Genomic DNA, 18,697 nt, shown 5'->3' on the forward strand with positions numbered 1-18,697 from the left:
AAAGCACGGTGCGAAATGCAGGGCTTTTTCTGACGATTTACATAACTAAAATCCGTGTGACGTGTTGCTTACTCGCGAACGTGAACATTTTGCTACGCGAGACTGATTATAGCAACAGCTGACCGAGCAATTCAAAAAGAAAAATCCGTTTGCAAACTTTATGTGAAGGATAATTCATAATTATCATAAACTGACTACGGTCATGAAAGATGTGTGCATTTCGACTCTTCAGACTTTGTAGAGCTTAATGTAAGGCATGGTAGTGCCTTGTTTGTGCAAGCGTATGGTAATAGAGTGAAATTTTAGGGACCTAAGTTCTTTCATTTAACTAATCATTCCACCGACCAAACAAATTTTAGTGTGGCTTGTGGTTACGAGGTACACAGCTGTAGTTTCTACAGCTTTTTCCGGCTGAGAACTGCATTTCCATAATTTCAAGTAGCCGTGTGTGTAAGAAGAGGCTCGCCACAAAGTAACTCAGGAACGCAATGCGCCGTCATAATGACCTAGATGAAATGGCTGGAGTCTCCTACCTTGGAAGAAAAATGAAGCCTAAAGGAGAGAGCGAGGAGGATATAAGAAGCAGGCATTCAGGGCATTACTCGTCAAAAGAATTCTACTGGTATCCGTCTACAGGCTTAATTTAAGGAACAAATTTTAGAGCATACACGTCTTGGTAGCATCCAAAACTGCTGGAACAAAGCAAACAATCTTGGAACATCCTGGCAGATTAAAACTGTGTGCTGGACCGAGACATGAACTCGAGACCTTTGCCTTTCGCGGGCAAGTGCTGTACCAACTCATCTACGCAAGCACGACTCACGACCCGTCCTCACAGCTTTAATTCCGGCAGTGTCTCATCTCCTACTTTCCTGCAGTTTTAATCTGCCAGGAAATTTCGTATCAGCGCACACTCCGCTGCAGAGTGAAAATCTCTTTCTGCAAACATAATCTTACTACATAAGAAGGAAAGTGTTCACGATCTGAAGAACTACCGCCCCCACTGGCTTACTTCCTGTTACATATAAAGTGTTCACTAAAGTTCTGATAAATTGCATTAAACGATAGTGGCGACCGCACAGCCCATAGAACAAGCTAGATTCCGCAGTGGTTTCAGTACAATTGGCCATACAAACACACTGTGTGAGGTAATTAATCGAGCCAATGAGTATGACTTCGAAAAAGCCTTTGGTTCTGTCAGCCACACGGCAATCATAAAAAAAAAAAAATTGGTTCCATTGGCTCTGAGCATTGCGAGATTTAACATTTGAGGTCATCAGTCCCCTAGAACTTAGAACTGCTTAAACCAAACGAACCTAAGGACATCACACACATCCATGCCCGAGGCAGGTTTCGAACCTGCGACCGTAGCGGACACGCATTTACAGCCTGAAGCGCCTAGAACCGCTCGGCCACACCGGCCGGCACACTGTAGTCATACAAACACTGGCCCAGCAAGGAGTGGAAACAAAATACATAAACATATTGTGCTACATTTATGACACGTCTGTTGCATCTATCAACACAGGAAAAAAACAAGTCCCGTCCGGGTCAGGGATTTTCTCTGCCTCGTGATGGCTGGGTGTTGTGTGATGTCCTTAGGTTAGTTAGGTTTAAGTAGTTCTAAGTTCTAAGGGACTGATGACCTAAGATGTTAAGTCCCATAGTGCTCAGAGCCATTTGAACCATTTTTTGAAAAAACAAGTGGGAATTTCCCATTCGGAAAGGAGTAAAGCAGGGAGATCCTATACCCCCCGAAGTTATATATAGCAGTTCTCGAGATCGCTATGTACACAAATATTTGGGACAACAGAGGAATAAAGATAAATGGTAAAAGGGTCAGCAACCTGAGATATTCCGATGATATAGTGGTCATAGCTAATAGTAAGATGAAAATGCAGTTCTCAATACAACACTTAACAGATCGCTGTCAGGAAGTTGGACTTAAAACACTCTAAACCTAAGGTTATGCATAATAAGTGGTTAGCTGCAGGACAAGTAACACTGAACGGCCACTTCCTAAACAATGCTACAGAATACGTTTATCTGGGCCAATTAATTGACACAAAAGGGAATTTGAAAATTGAAACTTTTCGTCGAATTACACTGAGTTGGAGGGCTTACTGAAGGAATGCAATAGTTTTTAAATGTAAAATGCCAGTCTACTTAAACAAGACGGTGTTTTAGATCAGTGTGTCCTACCGGTTTTAACGTACGGGCGTGAAACTTGGACTCTGAATGAATTTTTCAAAACGAAACTTAGAACTGCTCAGAGAGATATGGAAAGGCCAATGTTAGGTCCCACTAAAAACAATCGATAGAAAAGTGAAGACATACGAGCAATAAGAGGAGTGAAAGATATTATAGAAGATCTACATAGATACTCTGCAAATCATATTTAAGTGCCTCGCAGAGGGTTCATCGAACCACCTTCACAATTACCTATTATACCAATCTCGTACGGGGCGCGGAAAGAATGAACACCTATATCTTTCCGTTCAAGCTCTGATTCCCCTAATTTTATCGTGGCGATCGTTCCTCCCTATGTAGGTCGGTGTCAACAAAATATTTTCGAATTCGGAGGAGAAAGTTGGTAATTGGATTTTCGCATAAAGATTCCATCGCAACGAAGAACGCCTTTCTTTAATGATTTCCAGCCCAAATCCTGTACCATGTCTGTCACACTCTCTCCCAAATTTCGCGACAGTACAAAACGTGCTGCTTTTCTTTGAACTTTTTCGATGTGCTCCGTCAATCCTATCTAGTAAGAATCCCACACCACGCAGCAGTATTCTAAAAGAGGACAGACAAGCGTAGTGTAGGCAGTCTCCTTAGTAGATCTGTTACATTTTCTAAGTGTCCTACCAATAAAACGCAGTGTTTGGTTAGCCTTCCCCACAACATTTTCTATGTGTTCTTTCCAATTTTATGTTGTTCGTAATTGTAATACCTACCTATTTATTTGAATTTACGACTTTTAGATTAGAATGATTTATCGTGTAACCAAAGTTTAACGCGTTCCTTTCAGCACTCATGTGAATGACCTCACTCTTCTCGTTATTCAGAGTCAACTGCCACTTGTCGCACCATTTAGATATGTTTGTAAATCATTTTGCAGTTTGTTTCGTTCTTATGATGACTTTGTTGTTGTTGTTGGTTGTTGTTGTCTTCAGTCCTGAGACTGGTTTGATGCAGCTCTCCATGCTACTCTATCCTGTGCAAGCTTCTTCATCTCCCAGTACCTACTGCAACCTACATCCTTCTGAATCTGCTTAGTGTAGTCATCTCTTGGTCTCCCCCTACGATTTTTACTCTCCACGCTGCCCTCCAATACTAAATTGATGATCCCTTCACGCCTCTGAATATGTCCTAGTAACCGATCCCTTCTTCTAGTCAAGTTGTGCCCACAAACTCCTCACCAATTCTGTTCAATACCTCCTCTTTAGTTATTTGATCTACCCATCAAATCTTCAGCATTCTTCTGTAGCACCACATTTCGTAAGCTTCTATTCTGTTCTTGTCTGAACTACTTATCGTCCATGTTTCACTTCCATACAATCCGTATAAATACTTTCAGAAACAACTTCCTGACACTTAAATCTATACACGATTTTAACAAATTTCTCTTCTGCAGAAACACTTTCCTTGCCATTTCCAGTCTACATTTTATATCCTCTCTACTTCGACAATCATCAGTTATTTTGCTCCCCAAGTAGCAAACCTCATTTACTACTTTAAGTGTCTCATTTCCTAATCTAATTCCCTCAGCATCACCCGATACAATTCGACTACTTCCATTATCCTCGTTTTGCTTTTGCTGATGTTCGTCTTATATCCTCCCTTCAAAACACTGTCCATTCCGTTCAACTGCTCTTCCAAGTCCTTTGCTGTCTCTGACAGAATTACAATGTCATCGGCGAACCTCAAATTTTTTATTTCTTCTCCATGGATTTTAATACCTACTCCGAATTTTTCTTTTGTTTCCTTCACTGCTTGCTCAATATACAGATTGAATAACATCGGGGAGAGGCTACAACCCTGTCTCACTCACTTACCAACCACTGCCTCTCTTTCATGCTCCTCGACTCCTATAACTGCCATCTGGTTTCTGTACTAATTGTAAATAGCCTTTCGCTCCCTGTATTTTACCCCTGCCACCTTCAGAATTTGAAGGACAGTATTCCAGCCAACATTGTCAAAAGCTTTCTCTATGTCCACAAATGCTAGAAACGTAGGTTTGCCTTTCCTTAATCTTTCTTCTAAGATAAGTGTTATATGAGTATGTTGAAAATTAGAAGAGACTGTTTAGAAAAGCGGAGATCCGCTGTAGAAATGACGAGGAAGTGAACGTGTGGAAAACAGTAACTAGAAAGGGGGGGGGGGGGGGCAGGATAACAGGACACATGTTAAGACATCAGGGAGTTACTACCACGATAGTGTTTTAAAGATCATGCGTACTGCATATCACATTCCAAATAGGGGAAAAAATACAGAAATATAGTTAATACGTCAGGCTGTTATAACTGACAATGATAGGTACAAGTGGTCCTTGGGAAATCGCTACTGTGCAGACGGAGGGAGACTGCTAACAATTCGCGGTTGTCGCATTCGGACCTCGCAGCTGCTGACGTCGCCTGGTATTAGCCATCACTCTGGCAATAACTGTCTTTTAATGGGCCAATCATAAACAAATCTGACGGGCCCGACGCGGGGCCTTTAATGAAATCCACCCCCCACACCTGTTACGCCCTTCCCCTCCGCTGCCCGCTTATCCGATCCTACCCCGCGAATAACAGGTGGCGCTTCTCGGACGATGTTATTAAAAACGGCGGCCTTCCTGGAACCATTTCCCGCCCTCCAACCACCTTAACAGGGAGGCGAGGGTTTGGGTAGAGGAGAGAGCGCACTGACATTCCCCATAGATTGCTCGAATTTTCATCGATTTTATACGATCTCCAGCAACAAAACCCTACTCCTCGCCCCCCCCCCCCCCCGTTCCGAAATAGAAATGCAGTGTATAAATCAGCCCTGTCTTAACAATTTCAAGCATCTCAATGGTTATGACGCCCTATCTCTTTCTCTATGTGCCACAAATGATACACAAAATCTTTGCAGATACATTCAGTGGTATACGTCCATACTGTCTATAAAATCAGTTGGGAGCAGAGCTAGTATTGAAGCAGGGAGGTGTTTCATATCAAAACCGGCCATGTCACTGAAGATATTTTTCAGTACGGATAGAAACCCTCTAGAGACAGAACAATGATGCTCAAAAATGGTTTTCTTTCATTGTTGCATCCTTAATGGTGTAAATAGGCTGTTTAGGTTTTTAAATTGGTAACGCCTCGTAATAATTGGCTGTGCTGTGTGCAGCCTGTGGCTGGTCAGCATTGTTGTAATATGCGCCATTGTAGTGTTGGGCAGTTGGATGTGAACAGCGCGTAGCGTTGCGCAGTTGGAGGTGAGCCGCCAGCAGTGGTGGATGTGGGCAGAGAGATGGCGGAGTTTTGAGAGCAGATGATCTGGACTGGGTCCATCAGTGACAGTAAATTTGTAAGGCTGGATGTCATGAACTGAGATACATATTACGACTTTTGAACACTATTAAGGTAAATACATTGTTTGTTCCTTACCAAAATCTTTCATTTGCTAACTATGCCTATCAGTAGTTAGTGCCTTTAAGAACTTTAAATTACAGGGGGATTTCAATTCTATCTGTTCCATACAAGGTTTTTTCCAAGATACTACTAAACATGATTGAACCAGTTCTCGATGCACAGTTAGGAGAATATCAAGGTGGATTTAGAAAAGGGAGGAGCTGTTTGGAGCAAATTATTAACCTTAAAAACATAATTAGAAAAATGTTTTTTCAAAAATATTGTTCACTCTTACAGTTAAAAGTATCCAAAACACTAGTGAATTTTGATACTTGTTAAGAGTAAATAAAACCTAGGAAAATGTATTAAAAATTTTAAAACCTGCTTGGAAGGAAGACGTGGAAAATCTAAGATAATAAGGACCATGCTTAGGAGTTGGTGAGGTGAGGTGGGGAGGTGATCGGGGGGGGGGGGGGGGGGGGAGGGGAGGGGAGGGGAGGGAGAAAATGGAAAGGCTCAGAAGGTACAAAGAGGGACTAGGTAAAGAAAGAACGGAGTGTTACGTCAACTAACCTAGGCAGTCGAAATTTGACAAAATGCTTCAGTGTCTCAACTCCACCAGTGTGTATCCCACGGTTGTTATTCCTCCTGGATTTATTGTTATACAGATGTTCAGCTTAAGATGTGCCTTTTAGTGCCACGGAACGGGTATCGATCCAAAAATAACTGACTGTTAAAGAGTACGTGGTCTCGGGGTGGGGAGAGAAACTTCTGACTACAATGTTAATCCATAAAATGGGCAGGGGAGAGGGGAGAAGGCTATTAAATATGCCTCGTGGAGCAGGTGGTCGAGCGGTCAGGATTTGATAGTGGGCTTCCAGGGCTGGCGTTAAATGACAAAACAGGGAGTTAAGTACAACAAAGAGAATGTATTTCGACAAATGAAATACAAAAGGCGAGCCTAGGGTCGGAAGTTATCAGGTTTAGGCCACCCTAGGAGATCAAACAATTAAATGAAACTGGTAACGGAAGGGGAAGCGGTTCATGTTTACGTTGGCAGCCGATCTTGAAAGCAGACCCAGAGGCTTTGCTTTCCGAAAAAGACGTCTGCTCTGCTCGAGGTCTGGATTACAAGAGAGAGAGGCAACAGTGTTATGAACTCAGAATACTCCAGCGTCCACACACGTGATAGCTACACCGCGCACGCTATTGGATAAAATCATAAAATCAATGAAATGGCTAGCAGTTTCAGCAGACGGCCCAGGGTGTCTCCTATCAGCAGCTTTAACCGGACAAAAGTGCCTCGGTTTTTAAAGGCAAGCGACTTCTGTCACGTAGACACGTCGTGAATTACTCCGGGAGAAAACTTGTAAGAATTGCAGTGCGCCTTTGAAACACACAACTGGCCATTAAAACTGCTACACAAAGAAGAAATGCAGATGATAAACGGGGTATTCATTGGTCAAATATATTATACTAGAACTGACATGTGATTACATTTTCATGCAATTTGGGTGCACATATCCTGAAAAATCAACACCCAGAACAACCACCTCTGGCCATAATGACAGCCTTGATACGCCAGGGAATTGAGTCAAACAGAGCTTGGATGACGTGTTCAAATACAGCTGCCCATGCAGCTTCAACACGATACCACAGTTCATCAAGAGTAGTGACTGGCGTATTGTGACGAGCCAGTTGCTCGGCCACCACTGACGGGACGTTTTCACTTGGTGAGAGATCTGGAGAATGTGCTGGCCAGGGCATCAGTACAACATTTTCTGTATCTAGAAAAGCCCGTACAAAACCTGCAACATGCGGTTATGCATCATCCTGCTGAAATGTATGGTTTCTCAAGGGTCGAATAAAGGGTAGGGCCACGGGTCGTAACACATCTGAAATGTAACGTCCACTGTTCAAAGTGCCGTCAATGCGAAAGAGAGGTGAGCGAGACGTGTAACCAGTGGCACCCCATACCATCACGCCAGATGATACACCGCTATGGCGATGACGAATACATGCTTCCAAAGTGAGTTCAGCACGATGTCGCCAAACACGGATGCGACCATCATGATGCTGTAAACACAACTTGGATTCATCCGACAAAATGACGTTTTGCCATTTGTGCACGCAGGTTCGTCGTTGATTACACCATCGCAGGCGCTCCTGTTGTGATGCAGCGTCAAGGGTAATCGCAGCCACGGTCTCCGAGCTGATAGTCCATGCTGCTGCAAACGTCGTCGAACTGTTCGTGCGGTGCCCATCTGCTGACTCAGTTATCGAGACGTGGCTGCACGCTCCGTTACAGCCATGCGGATAAGATGCCTGTCATCTGGACTGTTGGTGATACGAGGCCGCTGGGATCCAGCACGGCGTTCCGTATTACCCTCCTGAACCCACCGATCCCATATTCTGGTAACAGTCTTTGGATCTCGACCAACGCGAGCAGCAGTGTCGCGATACGATAAACCGCAATCGCGATAGGCTACAATCCGATCTTTCCCAAAGTCGCAAACGTGATGGTACGCATTTCTCCTCCTTACACGAGGCATCACAACAACGTTCCACCAGGCAACGCCGGTCAACTGCTGTTTGTGTATGTGAAATCGGTTGTAAACTTTCCTCATGTCAGCAAGTTGTAGGTGTCGCCACCGGCGCCACCATTGTGTGAATGCTCTGAGATGCTAATCATTTGCATATCACAGCATCATCTTCCTGCCGGTTAAATTTCGCGTGTGTAGCACGTCATCTTCGTGGTGTAGCAATTTTAATGGCCCGTAGTGCAAATTTCTTAAACCAATTCCCTAAAATATCCCTTGACTTGTCACCATCTTGTACAGGACTAAATACAGCTGAAAACCGTTTATTAATACCCAAGAAGCTTGGTTTAGCTGCGGCTTTTCCTTCGCATTTCCGTTTCGTGGGGGGCTTTAGAAGGTTTGAAATGTCCCTGCTGGAACTGTTATTCAGGTGACACCTGCTGTTCCTGCTTCTCTACTGACAACATTATAATTCCCGCTTCCTTTTATACTGGCTGGTAACCTCTCTTGACATCCGGTGTTCAGATGGGAATTTAATAGAGGTGTACGGGGCACTTTTCATCGCACAGGGTAGGCCGAGCAACAGGCTGTAGCATCATGCGGCGACAGTGGGCTGCCCTGGAGAGCGTGTATACAGAGAGAGCGGCCATAGGTGAAGTTGAACGTGATTGGTTGATTAGCTTTGGCGGCATTTTTCAGCCAAACGCCTCTTGCGCTTCCAATGTTCGCCGTGCTTTTGAGTTGAATTGAAGTTCAGAGGACTTTTGGAAACGATTAAAAGGTATTTGAATTAGTGAGAGACTTGTTATGCGTTTTGAAAGCATGTTCGATTTAGTTGTATATCGTTTTTTACACCGTAATTAGCGTTTGCGTGCATACTGGTAGCAACACAAGCTTTTCTGAAGCCAATATCTGACAGTCCTTGCTGGAAACGGAAAGTTCCTGTAATTGTTGTGCCATGCCCATTCGACTTTGTAGCGTCAAACTTTGTTTCGTTCCGAATCACAGCACTAGGCATTATTTTGGTTTCAGTATTATTGCCTGACTGTTGACGCAGGCAAGTTGTAAGCACGTTTTCCGCAGTAGTCGTGGTTGCTGAAACATTATTCGTTGTGAATAATTGTAGGTACTCTTGAAGACAGTTTTTAATAGGCCTACTTACTGTGGGGTAGAAGGGTACGGTAGTTTTCTTGTTATATATATATATGGTGTTACAAAAATGTACGGCCAAACTTTCAGGAAACATTCCTCACACACAAAGAAAGAAAATATGTTATGTGGACATGTGTCCGGAAACGCTTACTTTCCATGCTAGAGCTCATTTTATTACTTCTCTTCAAATCACATTAATCATGGAATGGAAACACATGGCAACAGAACGTACCAGCGTGACTTCAAACACTCTGTTACAGGAAATGTTCAAAAGTCTTCCGTTAGCGAGGATACATGCATCCACCCTCCGTCGCATGGAATCCCTGATGCGCTGATGCAGCCCTGGAGAATGGCGTATTGCATCACAGCCGTCCACAATACGAGCACGAAGAGTCTCTACATTTAGTTCCGGGGTTGCGTAGACAAGAGCTTTCAAATGCCACTATAAATGAAAGTCAAGAGGGTTGAGGTCAGGAGAGCGTGGAAGCCATGGAATTGGTCCGCCTCTACCAATCCATCGGTCACCGAACCTGTTGTTGAGAAGCGTACGAACACTTCGACTCAAATGTGCAGGAGCTCCATCGTGCATGAACCACATGTTGTGTCGTACTTGTAAAGGCACATGTTCTAGCAGCACAGGTAGAGTACCCCGGATGAAATCATGGCGGTGAATCGACGAAGTACAGTACATACTGACGAAACTGGAAATTAAGCGTTTCCGGACACATGTCTACATAACATATTTTCTTTATTTGTGTGTGAGGAATGTTTCCTGAAAGTTTGGCCGTACCTTTTTGTAATACCCTGTATATGAAAGAAAGTCGTAAGCAGTTGTTGCTTGTGACATGCAAAACAAGTAACAAGAAGTACTAATACGTCTCTCACTTTTTGCATGTCACAAGTAAACAACTGCTTACGACTTTCATTCATTTGGAGTACTACAGGTACGTTAAATCTTTAGCGTTATGCACTTCCGATACAAAACAAATGCTATACACTATATATTTTTTGATTTACGTTACTTTCATTGCAATACGTCTAGTAAACGAACTTTAAAGGAGATAAATGCAAGTAACGAATAATTTTCACAGCCACTCTATCAAATTTTCCTGTGCTGTACGTAGTGGGCTACTATGAGTATATTACAGCTGTAAAGAAAGGCATTGACGTCGGTTCGCAGTAGGGTTTTGGAGCATATAATGTATTCAAACATTATGAATCACTTCGAAGGGAACGATCTATTGACACGTAATCAGCATGGCTTCAGAAAACATCCCTCTTGTGCAACGCAGCTAGCTCTTTATTCGCACGAAGTAATGGCCGCTATCGACAGGGGATCTCAAGTTGATTCCGTATTTCTAGATTTCCGGAAAGCTTTTGACACCGTTCCTCACAAGCGACTTCTAATCAAGCTGCGGGCCTATGGGGTATCGTGCTACTGGATTCGTGATTTCTTGTCAGGAAGGTCGCAGTTCGTAGAAATAGACGGCAAATCATCGAGTGAAACTGAAGTGATATCAGGTGTTCCCCATGAAAGCGTCCTGGGACCTCTGCTGTTCGTGATCTATATAAATGAGCAGGGTGACAATCTGAGCAGTTCTCTTACGTTGTTCGCAGATGATGCTGTAATTTACCGTCTAGTAAGGTCATCCAAAGACCAGTACGAGATGCAAAGCGATTTAGAAGAGATTGCTGCATGGTGTGGCAGGTGGCAGTTGACGCTAAATAACGAAAAGTGTGAGGTGATCCACATGCGTTCCAAAAGAAATCCGTTGGAATTCGATTACTCGATAAATAGTACAGTTCTCAAGGCTGTCAATTCAAATAAGTATCCGGGTGTTAAAATTATGAACAACTTCATTTGGAAAGACCACATAGATAATATTGTGGGGAAGGCGAGCCAAAGGTTGCGTTTCATTGGCAGGACACTTAGAAGATGCAACAAGTCCACTAAAGAGACAGCTTACACTACACTCGTTCGTCCTCTGTTAGAATATTGCTGCGCGGTGTGGGATCCTTTCCAGGTGAGATTGACGGAGGACATCGAAAGGGTGCAAAAAAGGGCAGATCGTTTTGTATTATCACGTAATAGGGGAGAGAGTGAGGCAGATATGATACGCGAATTGGGATGGAAGTCATTACAGCAAAGACGTTTTTCGTCGCGTCGAGATCTATTTACGAAATTTCAGTCCCCAACTTTCTCTTCCGAATTCGAAAATATTTTGTTGAGCCCAACCTACATAAGTAGGAATGATCATCAAAATAAAATATGAAAAACCAGAGCGCGAACAGAAAGGTTTAGGTGTTCTTTTTTCCCGCGCGCTGTTCGGGAGTGGAATGGTAGGGAGATAGTATGATTGTGGTTCGATGAACCCTCTGCCAAGCACTTAAATGTGAATTGCAGAGCAGTCATGTATATGTAACTAATGATTTCGCCATATTGTCTTGTGCTTTTGATTCGGTGAGTGTGTACTCCGCTACTCCACTACTGGCCATTCAAACGTACCGCCCGCAATTTGGCAGAAAAATGGCCGCCGTATCGTCCGGTTGGCCACTCTCTCCCTATACAGGCTCTCTAAGCTGCACTAGCGCTCGGACCGCTTGCGTTGTTCGTGAAACTCCGCTTGCGTACACCTGCGGGAGACGGCAGCTCAGAAACACCGCCTGATGGGAATTCCGGGAAAAATGACGGCCCGGAAGACACGCCAGATTATCGTCTCTCCAGCGGTTTTCCTGGAAGGCTGGAGGCGGCAGCGCGCGCGCCCGATCGGCGCTTCTTTCTGGACAACGACGACCGAGACACGGCCTGATCTGCGCGGAAATTGAGTAATTGTCCTTCGTCATAGGCCGTGCGGGATGACAGACCGGAGCGTTCACTCATGACGAAGTTTCACATTCCCTACTTTTCTTCCTCCATTCATTTTCTTATTCGTACCAGTTTATCCTGAATGTTTGCCGATGCGGAACTATGACGAAAATAGTGCCGTGGGTTAAGATCGTGTAGACGTCGTCTGTGCAGATTAGACACACATTACGAAGGCATGTAGCAAGTACAAGACGCAAAGCTGTCAAATTTTACGCTTGTTTATACTAGAGAGACTGACGACGAGACACCGAGAACATTTTCTCTAGACTTCATGTGTCGATGAACCCGAGTGGGAAGCATTGCAGAAACGTTTTTCTACAATACTTCTACAGCCACGTCAAACATCTTTAGCCCGTTACGTTTACGAGGAAATATTTCTTCATACAGCTAAGCTGCTTAGAAATTCGTAGGAAGTACCCTGATCATGGAGTAACTCTGTGGACTATCTCTGCGTATAGTGTATGCTGAGAAAACGGTATGTGATAAATTCCAATAGTTCAAATGGTTCAAATGGCTCTGAGCACTATGCGACTTAACTTCTGAGGTCATCAGTCCCGTAGAACTTAGAACTACTTAAACCTAAATAACCGAAGGACATCACACACATCCATGCCCGAGGCAGGATTCGAACCTGCGACCGTATCGGTCGCTCGGTTCCAGACTATAGCGCCTAGAACCGCACGGCCACTGCGGCCGGCAAATTCCATTAGTACGTGTACACATTCAGCTATACCCGCCCTCACTAATTCCTTTTTTCCTTATATTTTCCTTTATGATGGAAATTTGTGACTTAGGGAAAACAGGAAAATCAGTTCCCGTTGGTTGCACAGAAAAAAAACATACTTTATTTAAGACACTAATTTTTGAAAAACAATCATTTAAAAAGTAACTGACTGTAACACAAGCTACACTGATGGTTGAAGGCCATATTAAAAGAGAATTCATAATTGTTTGTCGGCTGGAGGCCACAAGCAATAGGAATAATTTAACAAAATATTATTTTTAAACACTTGACACAATCAGACCAAATAAAGAAGGGAGTGATCCACAGTTAGTGCTCCAAGGACCGACCTGAGAGAGGTCCCTACAGCTGCGTAAGCGGTGAGACAGGCAGCGAAGACATACGCTCACCTAACAGGATGGCAACTCAAAATTGGGACAGTTTAAACGCCCATCAATGTTCTTACCAAATCCACCTAACGTGTGATAACCAGCGCAGAAAATGGTTCAAATGGCTCTGAGCACTATGGGACTTAACTTCTGAGGTCGTCAGTGCCCTAGAACTTAGAACTACTTAAACCCAAATAACCGGAAGACATCACACACATCCATCCCCGAGGCAGGATTCGAACCTGCTACCGTAGCGGGACAACCAGTGCAACAATGGAATAATTCGAGCGAGGACGAAGTGGCACACAGCACTGCGCCTTCAGAATCCAGTGTTTCAAACATCGAGAGGCAGAAGCGACCACTAGGACGAGGGTGGACAAAAGAAACCGCAGTCCACACCGCAATGAAGGAGGCTGTCGAACTACACGCCATGCCGGCCGGCAGCGGCAAGTCGAGGGAAAGTACACTGCCGCGAAAATACGCTAACATACAGCAGGTGTTGACAGATGTGAAAATTGCCGAACTATCAGTTTAATAAGCCACAGCTGCAAAATACAAACGCGTATTCATTAAAGACGAATGGAAAAACTAGTACAAGCCGACCTCGGGGAAGATCAGTTTGGATTCCGTAGAAATGTTGGAACACGTGAGGCAATACTGACCCTACGACTTATCTTAGAAGCTAGATTAAGGAAGGGCAAACCTACGTTTCTAGCATTTGTAGACTTGGAGAAAGCTTTTGACAATGTTCACTGGAATACTCTCTTTCAAATTCTGAAGGTGGCACGGGTAAAATACAGGGAGCGAAGGGCTATTTACAATTTGTACAGAAACCAGATGGCAGTTATACGAGTCGAGGGGCATGAAAGGGAAGCAGTGGTTGGGAAGGGAGTGAGATAGGGTTATAGCCTCTTCCTGATGTTGTTCAATCTGTATATTGAGCAAGCAGTGAAGGAAAGAAAAGAAAAATTCGGAGTAGGTATTAAAATCCATGGAGAAGAAATAAAAACTTTGAGGTTCGCCGATGACATTGTAATTCTGTCAGAGACAGCAAAGGACCTGGAAGAGCAGTTGAACGGAATGGATAGTGTCTTGAAAGGAGGATATAACATGATCATCAACAAAAGCAAAACGAGGATAATGGAATGTAGTCGAATTAAGTAGGGTGATGCTGAGGGAATTAGATTAGGAAATGAGACGCTTAAAGTAGTAAATGAGTTTTGCTATTTGGGGAGCAAAAAAACTGATGATTGTCGAAGTAGAGAGAATATAAAATGTAGACTGGCAATGGCAAGGAAAGCGTTTCTGAAGAGGACAAATTTGTTAACATCGAGTATAGATTTAAGTGTCAGGCAGTCATTTCTGAAAGTATTTGTATGGAGTGGAGCCATGTATGGAAGTGAATCATGGACGATAAATAGTTTGGACAAGAAGAGAATAGAAGCTTTCGGAATGTGGTGCTACAGAAGAATACTGAAGATAAGGTGGATAGATCACGTAACTAATGAGGAGGTATTGAATAGGATTGGGGAGAAGAGAAGTTTGTGGCACAACTTGACCAGAAGAAGGGATCGGTTGGTAGGACATGTTCTGAGACATCAAGGGATCACCAATTTCGTATTGGAGGGCAGCGAGGAGGGTAAAAATGGTAGAGGGAGACCAAGAGATGACTACACTAAGCAGATTCAGAAGGATGTAGGTTGCAGTAGGTACTGGGAGATGAAGAAGCTCGCACAGGGTAGAGTAGCATGGAGAGCTGCATCAAACCAGTCCCAGGACTGAAGACCACAACAACAAACAACAGGGCAAGTAACTGGGGCGTTAGCAGCCACTAGGCAGTAAAATACCGCTGGTTGCACTTCACCAATAGTAACACAAAATTCAAAAACTAATAACAGGCAGCAGAAGACGGCTAATAGATTGCGCCAACTCGACACGCTCCACTTGTTGCAGTTCGTATCAAGGCGACCCTGCGATCAGCAATGCACGAACAAATGGCGTGATCGCAAAATAGTGGAGGTTTCACTACTGGATTAATTGTTCACTCAACTCAACGCCCTGGGTCCGGCGGATAACGAGGGTGTGGCCCTCGCAACAACAGCCTCTCGATGCGGCAATGCCTGCGTGTCCTCGCACTATCGGACCTCTGTGCTGCTCCGTCCCAACAGTACTACCCACGCACTCGACCCGGAAAATACATCACGTCCTTCCTAAGATAGTACGGGTACTAGATATCGATAAACGCTGCAGCTGCCACTCGCGGCCGGACGACGCTAGCAGAAGTAGTGGCGCCAGTAAACAGAAGAAGAAAACGAGACGCCGCCATCCCTATTACACGATGCCAGCCTACCAAAGGCAGCAACGCGAGCCACACACAGCTCAATGATATTTTAAAATGTTTAGTCATTGGTAGTACAGTTTCTTATTAATTGCAAATCTATATTAAATAGTAGCTTCGAAGAATTTGTGGTGAATAGAAATGGACTATCAATAGGGGAATCTGACACGCAGATTTGAATGTGACACCTTGATAATTGCCTGTTCGTTCCGAAATTTCATTTTCGCCCACCATGCAGTGAGGTGAAAAAGTGATGGATACCTGTCCATAATTGCGAAAATATATCCAGTGGAGAATGTTGTGCACGAACTGACCTCTCGATGATGTGCCATAAATGTTCGATGGAATTCGTGTCAGGCGAGCTGGGTGAGCAAATCATTCACTGGAACTTACCAGAATGGTCTTCAAACCAATCACGAACAACTGTGGTTCTTACTTAAAACTTCCTGGCTGATTGGCCGTGGTCGATGTATAAAAACCTCGCCTGACGTTTTGTTCCTGACTGCGGGAGACATCCTACGAGGTAAGGTGGCGAACTGCGAAGAGAACTCGAGGAAGCGCTGATTATATAGGCAGTGCAGTGGAGTCGGCTATGAGACTGTCTCTGGTGATGCCAACATTCTCGATTGAATGTAAGCGATCCTAACACTTTTAGTGCAACGCTGAATAGCAAATTTTACCCAGTTTAACACCTTTAAAATTATTACGGTATTTTTCAATCTCGATAGCCTCTCTATACAAGACTGCATAACAATGCGCGGTTTTAGATATGACCACTCATTTCGCTAAATTTTATTTCATAATTACCTTCCTGGTAAATATATTCTGCTACGGACGGTTTATGCGGCAATTCCTCTTATGCTCAACAAGACAGGTGTTAACACTTCTCTTTGTGGTACCGATATAAACCTGTCCACAATTACAAGGCATTTTATGTACCCCCGGTGTAGCCAAAGGATGTCGTGCATCTTTTGCCGATCGTAAATATTTTATTTTCCTAGTGGGTCTGGAAATAGTTTCCACCCCACACTTGCTTAACATTTTCCCAGCCCGATCTGTGGCCTTACTAATCAACGTAAGAAAACTCTTGCCGTTGGGTGGGCCGGCCAGGGTGGCCGAGCGGTTCTAGGCGCTACTGTCTGGAACTGCCCGACCGCTACGGTCGCAGGTTCGAATCCTGCGTCGGCCATGGATATATGTGATGTCCTTACTTAGGTTTAAGTAGTTTCTAAGTCCAGGGACTGATGACATCAGAAGTTAAGTCCCATAGCGCTCAGAGCTATTAGAACCATTTTGAAGCCGTTGGGCGGCTGTTGTTCGTCGTTCCTCCTGATTCTCTGCCTAGAGCGAAGTGCTCTATATATCTCCTTGCTAGAAAAGCCTTTCTTCATGAAAATCGATTCCCGGAACGGATGAACTTATATACGAGGGCTGGAACTTTAATAGTGGCAACTATTCATTTACAGCTCGTACAAAAGAGATACGTGTTTCAAAGTTTTACTGACCTGCAAAGTAGTCACCAACATTGTGTATAACCCGTTGCCAGCGATGCGAAAGTCGTAGGATACTCTTATAAGAGTTGTGTTGACAGTTTTTAGCAAACAGAACACAGCATGTTGTTCTCAATGGAGAGTCGTCTACAGACGCTACAGTAACCTGGCGTGCCATAGAGGAGTGTTATGGGACCATTGCTTTTCACAATATATATAAATGAACTAGTAGATAGTGTCGAAAGTTCCATGCAGCTTTTCGAGGATGATGCTGTAGTATACAGAGAAGTCGCAGCATTAGAAAATTGCAGCGAAATGCAGGAAGATCTGCAGCGGATAGGCAGTTGGTGTAGGGAGTGGCAACTGACCCTTAACATAGACAAATGTAATGTATTGCGAATACATGGAAAGAATGATCCTTTAGTGTAAGATTATATGATAGCGGAACAAACACTGGTAGCAGTTACTTCTGTGCCGGCCGGAGTTGCCGTGCAATTCTAGGCGCTGCAGTCTGGAGCCGAGCGAGCGCTGCGGTCGCAGGTTCGAAACCTGCCTCGGGCATGGATGTGTGTCATGTCCTTAGGTTAGTTAGGTTTAATTAGTTCTAAGTTCTAGGAGACTGGTGACCTCAGAAGTGAAGTCACATAGTGCTCAGAGCCAAGATACTTGTGTAAAATATCTGGAAGTATGCGCGCGGAACGATTTGAAGTGGAATGATCAGATGAAATTAATGGTTTGTAAGTCGGGTGCCAGGTTGGGATTCATTGGGAGAGTCCTTAGAAAATGTGGTCCATCAACAAAGGAAGTGGCTTACAAAACACTCGTTCGACCTATACTTGAGTATTGCTCATCAGTGTGGGATCTGTACCAGATCGGGTTGACGGAGGAGATAGAGAAGATCCAAAGAAGAGCGGCGCGTTTCGTCACAGGGATATCTGGTAAGCGTGATAGCGTTACGGAGATGTTTAGCAAACTCGAGTGGCAGACTCTGCAAGAGAGGCGCTCTGCATTGCGGTGTAGCTTGCTGTCCAGGATTCGAGAGGGTGCGTTTCTGGATGATGTATCGAATATATTGCTTCCACCTACTAATACCTCCCGAGGAGGTCACTAATGTAAAACTAGAGAGATTCGCGCGCGCATGGAGGCTTCCGGCAGTCGTTCTTCCCGCGAACCATTCGCGACTGGAACAGGAAAGGGAGGTAATGGTTGGGTGGCCTGCGGAGTTTAAATGTAGACGTAGAGAGTTCTAGCGGTGCGGTATGTTGCCCCACGAATTTTTAGCAGTTCTGAAGCGAATGCGGTGAAGGGTTTCCTTCAGTTTAGAAATCGAACTAACGAGGGCTTTAGTCAGGGGAGTCCAGTAGGTGGTATAGCACGTAGCAGGTCATTTTAGGAACACAACCTACGATCGTTTAGCCGGCAAAAAAATGGCTCTGAGCACTATGGGACTTAACTTCTAAGGTCATCAGTGCCCCATAAATTAGAACTACTTAAACCTAACTAACCTAAGGACATCACACACATCCATGCCCGCGGCAGGATTCGAACCTGCGACCGTAGCGGTCGCGTCGTTCCAGATTGTAGCGCCTAGAACCGCTCGGCCA

This window comes from Schistocerca gregaria, chromosome 10 (assembly GCF_023897955.1).
Source record: "Schistocerca gregaria isolate iqSchGreg1 chromosome 10, iqSchGreg1.2, whole genome shotgun sequence".
Classification (NCBI taxonomy): domain Eukaryota; kingdom Metazoa; phylum Arthropoda; class Insecta; order Orthoptera; family Acrididae; genus Schistocerca; species Schistocerca gregaria.